Source organism: Bactrocera latifrons, unplaced genomic scaffold (genome assembly GCF_001853355.1).
Source record: "Bactrocera latifrons isolate USDA-ARS-PBARC rearing strain unplaced genomic scaffold, ASM185335v1 scaffold_309, whole genome shotgun sequence".
Classification (NCBI taxonomy): Eukaryota; Metazoa; Arthropoda; class Insecta; order Diptera; family Tephritidae; genus Bactrocera; species Bactrocera latifrons.
Window position 1 is genome coordinate 174,903 of NW_017536730.1, and position 14,109 is coordinate 189,011.

Here is a 14,109-nt window from a genome sequence, read left to right on the forward strand (position 1 = left end):
TGTTGAGAACGTAGCCGTAATGGCGTCCGTTATCGACCTATGATAACCGACCATTTGATGCCTGAAATAGCAAGCTTGAGATTTCGGTAACATTCAGAACAATTTCCCGTACATCGCATCAATCAATGGATTTGTTGAGAGAACACTTCGATAAGTAGATAATTTCACGTTTTGTGTCGGTCAATTGTCCTACAAGATCATTTAGTATCACACTGTTATAGTTTTTCCTGTGGGAATATGTAAAAACTAAAGTCTATGTGACCAGTCACGTCTTGATTCGAACCTTGGAGCGAAACATCAGGCGTATCATTCGCCGGTTACCAGTTACCAGTGTTCGAACGAGTAGTAGAGAATTGGACTTAACGGATGAACAATCTGAGATGTAGCCGCAGTTAATATTTGTAAGAGAAAATTTTCAAAAATTAAATGCGAAATAATGTTCTTTCGAATGGTAATAAACATTTCCTATTAACTTTGAAGTTTCTGTGTTTCTTTTTTAGAAAAGTAGAGAACCTCGAAATGGACCACATTTTAGTTATCAACATATAACATATCAATTATAAGCTATTGTTTTATTAAATCTCAATATAATTTGTGCTAACTTTCATATATGGATTTTCATTTTCTTCGCGAGTTTATGCGAATGAAAGAAAAACTTCTAATATTGCCTGGGCATTTACTTTCAATAAAACATATTTAATAACTGCTCCAATTTGATTTTCTGCGAAGGTTTCCAATAACTCCAATCTTTTTCATGCCCTAAAAATCCGTTTTAACACAACAACAAAGAAAAAACAAATAAACAAACAGGTGAAGAGATATGAAATAATGTGAAACGAGAGTCAACAACGCTGAAGAATAATGAATTCTGCTTGTCTACAAACACCGATGTCATTAAAAGCACAAAAAGGAAATCAAGAAAATCGAGATGGAGAATTTAAATCAATGCCATTGACAGTGACAATGGAATGTGTCCGTGTGTGTGTGTGTGCGGAGTAGACAGCAGCGCAAAGTTTGCTTGATGAAAAAGAAAGGAATTTCTTAGATGCGCCATTGTATGCAATTTAAATGGGTTCTCTTCTCCATTTCCTACTGCTCAACTAGCACACACACACTTTCATATATTTATTAGTAAAAATATATATGTATATAACGAAAAGTATTGAAGTATTGACGGAAAACGCGCCGAGAATGCAGCAAATGGAAAAGAGAACGTGTCGCGGCAATATTAAAAGTGAAATAATGCAAGCGAACAAGCGGCTTCAAGCGAGACAGCTCAAGCTAAATTGCACAAAAACAAAGGTGTGGCAAGAAATGAAAGAAATTGCACTTTTCATCATGCAATTGCTTTTCAATTAGTTTGCGGCGCAGAAAGACGGCGCGTAGCTTTGACTTTTACTGCGAAAAGCGCAGCAAAACCGGGATCGCCTTTTGCTTGGCTGCAAGAGCTCGTTGCAAGCAGCGAAAGAAAGGCACAGTCAATACATCATATGTAAAAGTATGTCTGCATATCTCCACAGCGTTGCACCGACATTCACCAGCAGCTCCTTTGTGTAATATACTGCAATGAGTTTATGGCGAGGCAATAGACTAAGAAAACTGTTAAAAGGTCCAGCAGTATATACTCGCTAACCGCTTTGTTATTTTTGTAAAACCCTATCTACTGGGCATTTTTCAAAGGAATTATAATTTTATGTGTCCGAAATTCGATAATTTGGGTAGACGAAAAAGTCTTTTCGTAATTCAAATCAAAATTCAACTTACTTGATTTTTATTTATAATGAACTTTAATGAACCAAATATGTACCATTTTTCTGCCAGAGACATTATTCCATCAGCGTAAAACTTTTATGGTTTCTCGACAAAAATCTGCGACTAGTATAGTACTATCTTCTCTTGAAGCAAACTTTAGCTATGTGGTGGATGTATCGAAACTTCCCAACCAAGCTCTTCGAGTTTCTACCGAGTCATCAAAGATGTGTGTGATCTAGCGTTGTTCTGATGGAAGACGAAGAGCTTTCTGTTAATCAGTTCTGGAGGATTTTCGTCGATTCTTGTTTCAATCTCATCAGTTGTTGACAATAAAAGTTAGAATTAATCGTTCGACCAGGCTGCGGCAGCTCATATTGGATAATTCCTTTCTAATCCCACCAAACACTCAACATAACGTTTCGAGGCCTCAGTCCTGGCTTGCAACCATTTGTTGAGCTTCACCACGCTTGGACCATGATCTTTTTTGCACATAATTGTCGCATTTTATCCACTTTTCGTCTCTTGTTACCATTTGCTTCAGAAATGGTTCGATTTCATTTCATTTCAGCAAAGAATCGCAGATGTTAATTCGATCCATTAAATTTTACGCACACAATTCATGTGGTACCCAAACATTGTTTTTTTTTTTTTTTTGTTTCGTTTTTTTTTTTTGTAGGCAGCGTGTTTTAAATGGTTCACAACCGTTTGATGATGAATATTAAGTCCCTTCGCGATGTTATGACTGTTTATGTGACGATCTTGGTCAATATTTTCCATAATTTCAACGACTTTTTCAAAAATAGGTCGACAGGATGCACCTCGACATCTTTCACATCGAAATTTCCATTCTTGTTTATTTTATGGAAGCATTTAAAAATATAGCGAGTTTTATCATTACTTTCACTAATTTTTGAACAAGTTATGGCAACGAATCTTTTTATTAGCGCTAATTATGGCTTCAAGGTTTCGCGAGCTGTATTCGAGCAGTAAATGTTTCATCTCAAGAACAAGCATCCAGCTAAAATATTACTTTACTACAGTTAATTTGCGCTGCTTTTATTTCCATTTTGATTTTAAGCTTTTCATTCGTGATTTGCTACTGCCGTGGAGATTGTAAGCGCTCCTTTTTATCGCTTTCCTTTCGAGCACGCTGTTATTAGTTTGTTTACATTTTCCGGGCGAAATCGTTGTTGTTAACCTTTCGAATACTAATATTTCAACTGTAAATGCGCTAAAGCAATAATACTGCTAGTTTGTTGTGGCTGTTGCTGTTGCTGTTATTGTCGCTGTCAAGCCGTGACGTTGACCAGTCAACGACAGCAGCGCCCTCGAACCTTTCGCGCCGAGCCAGCTTTATGGGCGAACGTTTTTAAGCCTAATTAACTTTCTTACATTTCATGGCAGTCTTGACTAGTTAGCGTTCTCGGCCACTCGCGTATTGTTTGTGTTTCCACTTGACCGTATTTTTTCACAGTTGCCGGCGACGCTGTGTGTGTGTGTGTGCAATGGTGTCGACCGAGGTGGCAGTAATGGTAGTGGCGGCATTGGCGGCTACGGATGTGGCACCATGGCTGTGCAGCTTTCGTTGTTATTATTTGACGTTTTTACTTCTTCCACACAAATTCACCTAAACTACGGACATGCCAGCGTGGAAGCCACCATATGGTGGTGCAGTTGGAGTTGGAAGTAATAACAACTGTCGACAGCGCCGACAACACCGACAGTGCGCGAGCGGGGTAATCTGGGCGTGAGCAGCAAAAGTATCAACACCGTTAAAAACATCAACACAAAGCGATAACAACAGCCGTGAACAGCGGCGTCAGCAACGTCAGCCGTCTTGACGTGAGATGGGCAGCGGCTAACAAGGTGAAAAGTAGGTGAATGCTAAAGCAGCAACAATGGTAGCTAACGACAGCGAGTCAAGCAGTAAGTACTTGCTGTGTTGTTTGTTTGTATTTCTGTAATATGCGTCAAGTCAGCGGCAATAAACAAGCCAAGAACGGACTGCACAAATACTGGCAGGGAAAACAAAATACATAAGGCAGCAATGAAGCAAAACATGCCGGTGGCTGCCACAAATCGACGGCAATCGCAGACACTCTTACAGCAGCAATAACAATGATAGCAGCACAAATAAAAAGTCAGAGATCTCGCTGCATAAACAACAGATATGAATATGATAATGAACAGTGTTATTTGTGGCATGCAACAGCCATACCTGATAAATATGTATGATGATAAAAATGATGATAATGTTGATGATGTTGCTGACGTTGCGTTGTTGCTGCTACGAATGCCATTGAAATGCTTGAGACTGCTGCCATTGCTTTATTTCGCTGCCACACACAACCATACACACAGAGTGGTATTTATATATGAGCAGTCATAAAACGGGCAATAGCTACCGGAACTTGCTGCATAAGAGAAACTAAATTGAACACCTGTAATAAACTGCACGTTCCAAAGGGCCACGCAGCTAATGATTATACCGGAAGAAAAAACTATTATCTAAGCATGAAAGAACTGTAAAAAAAAATTAAAAGTAGGCACTGCTATATTTAGTAGTTTCCTTGACTTACAAGAGAAGACCTCAAAACCCTTGTTTAACACAATATATGCAACAGTAAGTCAAAATTCAGATAGACTACAATTGATAGAGTTTATGTTTGAGTTTGAGATAGAATTTAAGTTAAAGTTTCAGTTAGAGTTTGAGTTAATGTTTAAGTTAGAGTTAAGTTGGAGTTTAAGTTAGAGTTTATTGATAAGAGACATTGCGAATTAATAGCTGTCTGAAAGAGAGAAAAATGTCGGAGAAAAATGTGCAACTGACTCTTGTGTCAAAGATTATTAATACTTTTCATATTTTAATCAATTTCATTTGATACATTTGAGAAGCAATAGATCGGGTGTAAAGTGTTTATTGATTGAGGTATTGAAGTTTTAAGTACCATCTATTAGTGGGCAGTATGGATTTTTATTTATTCGAAAACCTTGGCAATAAGTTTACAGTAAAGATTTATCCCGAAGCATGTGCTCGGAACACCTCAAGCCGCATCTTAACTTCCAAGCCAATATTTAGAAACTTGTATCGACTGTTGAGCCAGAAAAATATGAAAAAAAAATATGTCTCCATAGAATTCAATATAGAAACGCTTTTGCTTATGTATTTAGGTATGCTTTTTTAAGCAGTGGAGAAAGCTAAGGAATATGTAAATTGCTCTCTCAACCAGCGAAACTACGACTTTTGTTGAGAGACTAATGATCATAATACCCATAATAAAGATCGCTGAGTTTTGAGATACTGCATACAGCATAAGGTGTAATGATCAACTGGTTCACCATTTATTACAGTATCATTTTATTCCCATAGAGAGACGGAATCTATAGATATGGACGTAAATATATAATGATATGTCAGATGATGTTTGTAAGGGAAGAGCGCTTTCTTGCTATTTCGAATTAGCAAAGAATCGACTGGTGTTCTCTAGTGGGTTTGACTTCGGCCCAAATTACTTTAGATATTTAAGAGTGATAAAGAATTGTAAGAATATTATTTAACCAGTTAACAATAATAATCATCAACTGCACTCTAACTTTTAATACAAGAACAACCCTTTCTTCAAATTCAAATATCTATCGTTGGCATGTTTGAGGGTTAAAGCCTTTGCTTGGCGAAAAAAATTAAGCACTTAAATTAAAAATTGAAAAAAAAGTTCGACGTAAGCCTGTCAAGGTTGAATGCGTAAGAATTTTATATCTATTAAATTATTACGTTTACTTATTACATGTTGCCTTATAGTCATGCCACTAAAACGGAAGCAACAAAGTACGAGTGTTATAACAAAATACAAACAGACATAATAATTCGACTTTATTACCGCTAAGTCTTCTAGCCAGCGCTGCTTACCTCAAGATGAGCTGTAGGCATGCCAATTAAGCAATCCCTAATTGTGGGAATTTCTTAAGCCAAATAGACTAGCCACAAGCATGGCTGCGTGTATGTCTGCTTGCGGCTTGTTCGGGTCTTTAATGATGCGCCGCATTTTATATCCACATTTTATACCGACAGCTGACGAAAAATAGAAATAAAAGCAATTAAGTGCTAACAAAGCTAAAAAGTAATGTCAAATAAACCTCGTTTCCGGCCGTTAGTTATCTAATGTTATGAATATGCCCAAATTTTGTTGAATAAGCTACCTAGTAACAATTACGAATTCGAATGAAAAGCGTGTTACTAATTTCAATTTGTTTGAGAAAAATCGCTTCGAAACTGAAAGTTTTACGTCGGTGCCAAAAAGCCCAATAAACATATTTCGGCTGCCTTGTGCTGTGTTGTTGTTTTCGTTAAGCCGGAAATCTGTGTTACTTGGGGCGGAAATAAACATTCAAATTTTTTTGGCTTGTTAATGTGTGTGTGTATAGTTGTTGGCTTGTAGATCTGAATTATTTACATAATTCCTCATTTTTTGTATATTTCCCGCACTTATGCCGTGCAATAATAAAATGTTGTCGTGTGCGGGTGAATGTTGGCCAAGGCTCTTAAATTGTAATGCAGGAATATTTATTGCTTTAACATGGGAATATGTCGGCTGGCGAGATCATTGTTTTCGCAGTTTATGCTACTTTTGACTATTGAGATACTTTTTGTTTTTTCAATATATTGCTTTTAGCCCTCTTGTTTTTCACAATTTAACAACGATATTTGAGAAAAAATCTAAAGTAGTTTTGAATATGATTCAATAATTTTTTCGAAGTTACTCTTTGTGACTGCTGTTGCTTAACTACGTTTGTTTTGTTAATGCATAATGAACAAACCTTCTCAAAATAGTGCAAATTTATTAATAATGGTAGGGTTCCCTCGATGTATTACGCGGTGTGACCGAATGGTCCAACAGAAGCAGTAATTCGAACAGCCATGGTTCGGTTTCGCACCGTATTTACTCTACTGGATAATGGGGATCCTCAGAGACGCCATACAATGCGCATCGACGACGCTATTGATGATGTGTTTTGAAAAAGACCCTAATGAGCCCATCCGACATCGCGCGAAACAATTGGAGCTGAGTCCATACACGTTATGGAAGAGTTTGTGTACGGATCTTGGTTTGCACGAGTCCAGAATCCAACGCTCGGATGAACTGAAGCCGAGTGATAATCAAGGGCGAGGAACGTTCAGTGAAAGGGCCTAAAACGAGTTTTCAACGGTCTCAGTTTTCACAAAAAAAAAAAAAAAAATTTCAGCGCTCATCGCTCTCTTTTGATTAAAAGGATACATTAATAAACGGAATTTTCACATTTGAAATGATATTATATCATTATCCATAGTTGATTCGAATACTTTCAGAGCAGGAGAAATGGATGAAGACCCATTTGGACGACAAGACCCAGCCAGCGTAGCCGTTGTCTCTTAATTCGCCGAACTATGTCAATGTCGTCGTAGTCTATCGAATATGATATTCGCCCTTGCCAATGATTAAAGGACCATAAATCGACTGCAAAAGCTTTCTGTCGAAAATTCGTAACGTCGACTCATCAGATATACCTCTGCTCCAAGTATATAAGAGGACGTCAATAATGACCTGGACTTTTATCCGGTCAAAGACTGTCAACTCGGCAGAATTCTGCCACAACAAAAACAAAGGAAATATTGAGAGAATGGAGTCGTGTGTCGAAGTTCATGCAAGTGGGGAAAGTTCTCTGAGTGCCATTCGCTTGGGAGTGGCCTGAAACGATTATTTTACATATGGCTGAAGTAGCGCACGACCTCCGGTCTTAGACCAAATATCTTCTGAGTAGCCGAAGAAGATCAGTTAGAAAGCAAGCTAAAGTGAGAAGGCAAACATTTTTCTGCATGATTGTGTGCTGGGTTTGGGACACGCCAAGTAAAAACGCCACCAATGAAAAGGAACAAGAAACACAGATGAGAGACATTCCTTTTGAGCCGTCATTACATTCTCAAAAAGTCGCTGTCTAGTATGCTGTATGAGCAGAATGAATCACTGTCCCATATTTCTCCAAAAATGTAGCCAGCCATACTTTTAAGGTCAATGGGGAACATTTTAGAGCCATGATTAATGGCTTTCTCATACATGAATTGAACAATATTGGTGAGCACGACCGAAGCGACACCAACGAAACAATCAATTTATTGAATAAAACTTAGTGTTCCTCTAAGTCCAGCACCGACAACTTTCAGTGAGGAATGACGGCGTGGTAGAGAATATTCGGCATGATATTAAAGACATACGGCCCAAATTCCATTCGAGTCAGCCGCAGATTAGCTTCTAAATACAAACTAGCAAATAAAAGTTGACCCCCATGTTAAATCGCTACTTAAGCCAGTCAAGCGAATGCAATGAATACTGCATATAATATTTCTCGTTTATTTGCATTGCTGTTAATTTTAAATATTTAACGGCTTCATTAGGCTGCCTAATTGCAGTTATGTAAATACATATCACAATTTTTCATGAACTTCACCAAATTAATTAAGTAAACATTAGCGAAAAATTATTAAATAATTGTAAGCTACGAAGTTCTATGGCTAGAAAAAGCTTCGTGCAAGTCATGCAACCATGCAACGCGCTGATATAAGCTGTCTGCTGGAGATTGAGGTGAAGTGAGGCAAAGAGCTTACACTGGGCCTTTAGTTGCGCAAATGTTTGTAAGTGAGGAATCACGAACTATTAACCGTAAACCTGTGGTGTGTAGTTGTAAGCTTTATTAAAATATAAAAATGCTTTATGTAATTGCCTATGTAAGCAGTAACATGAGCTTAGCACCAACTAGACGCGCAAAAATTGGCACGTGACATCGAGCTTCTTTCATTGCCAACATTTTTTTCTGTATATACTTGTATGGCACATACATACATATATACATATAGACATGTGTATAACCATTGCACAATAAAATTCATATTCTTATAATATATAAAGAATGTATATCTGCAGAATGGTGCTTTTCTTATTTTTGTCATTAACACACGCACGCCAAACAAGAAGTCAAGAATTTATCAGAACAAAGAAAACAGCAGCGAAGGCAGCTCGCATAGTCACCGACAACTAGTTTGCACATCGACAACTTGTATTTGTTCAAGGGAAAAGTACAAGCTCTACAGTACATAATTATAAATTTAATTTCCTACTCCTCTTCTTGCTGCTCGTTCCCCATTTATCTTTCACTATGTCGTATAACTTTTGCTTTTCCATTGCTTTGTTATTTAATTAAAAGTTCAATATTGCATGTGTGTTGGTTAAACACACATCGTGGCACACACTTGCACCAGCTTATAGAACCAGTTAAACGCGTGTTTCAAATTCGCCACAGCGATGCAAAAAACAAAACATAAATTAAAAAAACTAAAAACTGCATATCTTACTAAAACAGAGTTTAAACTCCGTATAAAAGCATTAATAAATACTATATGTATGTGTGTTTGTGTATGTGTGCACAAATATGGAAATGTGAAGGCCTTTTCGTCAATGCAAATTGCTGAGCGCGAAACGAGTATTGCAGTATTATGCGAATATGTAGATGTAGATGTGTAAAAAAGTTATACGAAATGTCAAATATACTTAAGTCGCAGTTTGGTTTAGTAAACTAAGCGTTATATGCTGAATAATCCTTTAAACTTTCGTAAATCATACCACTCTCCACTATCTCAGAAATTTACGAGTTCAAATTATACCACACAAAATTTATTTTTTACAATTATGTGGGCGTGGAAGAATCCACCTGAATGCAAAACTGCGTAACGTAACGTCTCTCCATCAGTTAACGCTCAGGACCTACACTGGCCTATGACGTCGCTCATCAGCCTACCAGACTAACACTTCTATTCCAGAGTAACAAATAAATGCAGAAAAAAACTAAATGTATATATATGGTAGTCGAAAAAGTCCTTTCGTATTTCTAATCAAATATAATATTCCTAATTTGGCACACAAATTTTTGTCATTTTTCTGCTAGAGACATTATTATTAAATTAGTGTAAAACTTTTCTGGTTTCTCGGCGAAAAACTGCGACAAGTAATTTTCACAGGCTTCTCTTGAAGCCGACTTTACTCCATTAAGAGAGTTCTGCATTGAACGAAACAAATGGAAGTCCGATTGTGCAAGGTTGGGGCTAAATGGAAAATGCATCAAAACTTCCCAGCCAAGCACTCCCAGTTTTTACCGAGTCATCAAAGTTGTTTGTGGTCTAGCGTTGTCCTGAAGCCCTTTCTGTTGATCTGTTCTAGCCGCTGTTTTTTATTGCTTGGTTCAAGCTCATCAGTTGTTGACAGTAAAACGTAGAATCAATCGCTCATAGTGGACGATTTCTTTCCAATCCCACCAAACACTCAGCACTGTAGATATACGATTACAACGACAGCTATTGACTAAATACGAAAAGACTTTTTCGACTACCCAATAGATAAATGTTTTGCAATTCTTAATAGTAGTTTTCGTATGATATACATTTATAAAAGAGTTATATACGAAGTAAGAGCTTAAGGAAAGGACGTGTGAAAATTTTGAGATCAATATCTCAAAAACTGAAATGATCTACGTATAAATCTTTCGTTATCATAAAGTAAAAACAAAATTAGCTGTCGGCTCTAAAATTTATCGAAAATAGTCGAATATTTTTCCTGTATTTAAGCGCCAACAACGCTGCAGACAAGAGTACAAATTTTCAAAGTTATTCATATTAAACTTGTATTGTATCTGAAAATTATTTATATAAGACTAAAGTTATTTTTTATTGGGTCAATGACAATATTTATGCGATTTTATTTCATAAAAATGTGAAGGTTTATTTAAAATATTTATGTAGAGTATTATTAAACATAGTATAGCCCGACTTTCTGAAACCATCTTCTGTCGTGAGTCATAATCGAGAAAAGGCTTTCTGCCTACCGGAACAAATGATAGTCAGAAGAGAGAGAGGTCTCTACTATTAGACGGTTGAAGCGAAACTTCCCTACCGATGTTTGTCAAATAGTTTTTAACCGGTTTTTCAGCTGACCGAGAGTTGATATGGTGGAAAACTACGCCGCCCAGAACGTTCTTCTAACATGCAAGACTAAAATCTCCATTTTAATTCGTGCAAACAACATTTGACTCGTTCGCGCAACAAAGTTGTAAATTATGTTTATAAAAACTAATTAATTTTTAAATTTTATATTCTCAGAATCTTGCTTTATTCAAAACCTAATACATAAATCAACAGAGAAATCTAATTATAATAAAAAGTGTATAAAAATAGTCTTATGGATGCTTTCGGTTTACGTTTTATGCAATTATTAACACCCACAAAGTTGTCGAAATAAATTGAGAACTGTAATTATGAAAGTGGTTGACTTATTGAAATATTTTATAGTAAACTAACTAGTTTTGGTGAATATTATTACGTCTCTTTTAAATCAACCTCATAAAGGCAATAGTTGTTATGAAAATATTGTTCCTGTCAGCAATCTATCTTTGAGAGGCATGTAATTAAAGTACAGCGAGCTCTTATGGAATAGATTATTTCGATAATAGATCTTTAATTTTATATAATGAATAGGATATATTGAGTTTACCAGCACCAAGTTTGTAATACCCAGAAAGAAACAGAGGAGACCTTATAAAGTGTATCTATAATTGATCAGCGAACTCTGCCCTTGTTTTTCAGATATCACTCCAAAATTTTGTATATTTTGTTAAAACTGGCGACACTATAGCATATCGCTTCATACAAATTTAACAATCAAGATAACGATTTTTAAGTAGTCTTGATTCGTCTTGAAAGTTGTTTAGATGAATTAACTTTGCTAAAAGTACTAGCATCCTTTGGTTGCAATCCATTAGACCGTTACATTTTCAAATGTCAAGCACATATGGTATAGTTACTCTAAAAAATGCACATGTGAAGGGAATTATAGTTACAGTGCAGGCGCAGTTCATATTTTTTCTTGTTTAAGTTTAATTATTCATCACTTGCTTACATTTTATTTGAATAATGCAAAAATAATACGAAAGTGCTTAATTAGGAAGATTTAGCGAGATGCTATTATTATAGCTGTCTTCGATTCGACAAGTGTTATTCTCCAGTGCATCGAACAAAATATAGCCGATGCTCAAACAAAATGGCAGCACTTGTGGTGCAACCCAGCGCTAACATATCTTCTGACGCGTGCGGAATTGTATTATGATTATTTTTTAGTAGAGCTATACTTTTTCATGTTTAAAAAATGATGTTATTCTCAACATCTATAAATTACTTAAAGGGATTAAGTCTCGAAAATGAAAGCGAGGAGGAAATTAGTCATTTAATCATTCCTAATAGTAAAAGCGTCGCAAAATAAAATTACAAAAACAAAAGAAACTTGATAGCACCGAACAATATGGAAGAGATATCCGCATACTCTCTTGTACGAATTCAATACGATATCTTTCTTGTTGGTTTTATATGTAATTTTTTTGACGAGAGTGCAGAAGCGAGCATAGAAATGGCGAATTGGGAACAGTTAAGGGACTACATGGGTTTACGGTCTTTGGGACACAATTCTTAAGGACTTGGTCTAACAATTTTTCTAATTACAACAAAAATTTCGCGAAATTTCACTGAAATCTTAATTTTTTCGTAAAAATGTCTGCCAAAAATGCAATTTTCAGGTTTTATTCCTTCGTTCAAGTCCTCGGTTAAGCCTAAACTTTAAGTAACTAAAACTCGAATTTTTTCACCTCGTGCGATTAAATTCAAAATTTCGTCGTTAATAGTGTATGTTTGTAACAAAAAAATTCTAATACAATTTTTAATTTTTTATATGAGAAAAAAACTTTTGAAAAAAGACTGTTTGTTGCTCGCATGCAGATTATGTATTGCAACCCACCTCCACCACAACAAACTCACCATTGACGGAATATTAGCATACATTTGGTATACATTGTCCGTCCTGACCCACTTATAACAGTACGAAAATGAGCCTTAAAATATTCTTACAGTGGAAATTTCTCTTTTGACTCCCGTTAGCAGAAGAAGCAGTAATAATTCTTTCTTTTATCACACAGTCTCTTAATACAAACAATTGTAAAATTCCTGTTGCTCATACGCCACGGTCTGCCAAAGAACGAATGGAAACCAACAATTAAACAACAAATTACCTAGCCAACGGTTAATGGCACATAAAACAGCAAATTCAAGAAATTACAATACCTTTTAGTCAGCCAGACGAAATTTGTGCCAACACATTTCGATATTAACACCTAACGACATTTAAGGAGGCCACACATAACTGAGGAGAGGATTAGTATGTGGGGTTGTAATGGTTGCGTACAATTTATGCAGCTGAGCGCTAAACCAACAAGCTTCTTAAGCAAACTTTATACACATGCACAAGTATATACCCATATAACTGTATGGAAATGGATGTGTGTCTATATATGCATGTATGTACATGCATCCATGCAACCTAAACGCTCACTTATAAGGTCAATTAACAGGATGCTTGCGGTATGTACTATATATGGGTGTTGCTGTGCTTGTAACAGCTGGTAGTATAGTGGGCTCTGCGGTCTTAATATGTAGCGGTATTAAGTGGAGCAAGAGCAGCGCTTAGCTGCTGACAGGCAACAGCTGGCTGCGAAAGTTCAGCCAATTGATGATTAGAAGTAGCTTTTCACGCGCTCAATCACAAATTTATTTAGCTATGTGTGTGTGTGTGTAATATGTGAGTCCTTGTTAGTCCTAAGAGTGGTAAATCTGAGGTAAGCGCTTAATATATTTGTTTACACATGTTACACTTGGCTGATGAGTCAACACATAATCGCAATAGATTGTGCGAGGCATGAACACCTGCACGTATATGGTTATATGGAGCCATAGTTCAACCGTTATATGCTTGGGTGCATATTAATTTCAGATAATTTGAAATAATTTCGAGAGGAATAATAACCTTAGGTCACTCAGTAAAAAAAAAAGGATGTTTTATGAATATTTATATCTTGATTTTTATCTATAAGTTGGAATGATAGATAGTTATATACTTTAGTGGTGCAATCTTACCAATATTCAGGAGATTGTAGCGCAGTCCTCAACAATAATACTCGTATATGCCACGTTTAGTGAAGATATTATGAGAGATATAAAGACTTTTCATACAAGAGCTTTATTTTGATTGGTCAGTTTGTATGGCAGCTATATGCTAAAGTGGTCCGACAAAGGTGCTGCTGACAAAAGTGCAGCCCTTTGGAAAGAAGAAAACGTGTGCAAATTTTCAGATTGATATCTAAAAACTGCGGAACAATTTCGCGTATATGCTGATACAGATTCACTAAATTGACTCAGCTCGTCACGTTTATATATACTTTTTAAGGCATCGGCATTTC

The 14,109-nt window shown here is 36.3% G+C and overlaps 1 protein-coding gene across 3 annotated transcripts in view; it reads right to left on the reverse strand.

The window, feature by feature from the left end:
- The window catches only part of LOC108970690 (mucin-19), a gene marked incomplete at its 3' end in the record, with an annotated part of 244,357 nt that overhangs the window by 173,540 nt on the left and 56,708 nt on the right, over positions 1-14,109 (reverse strand).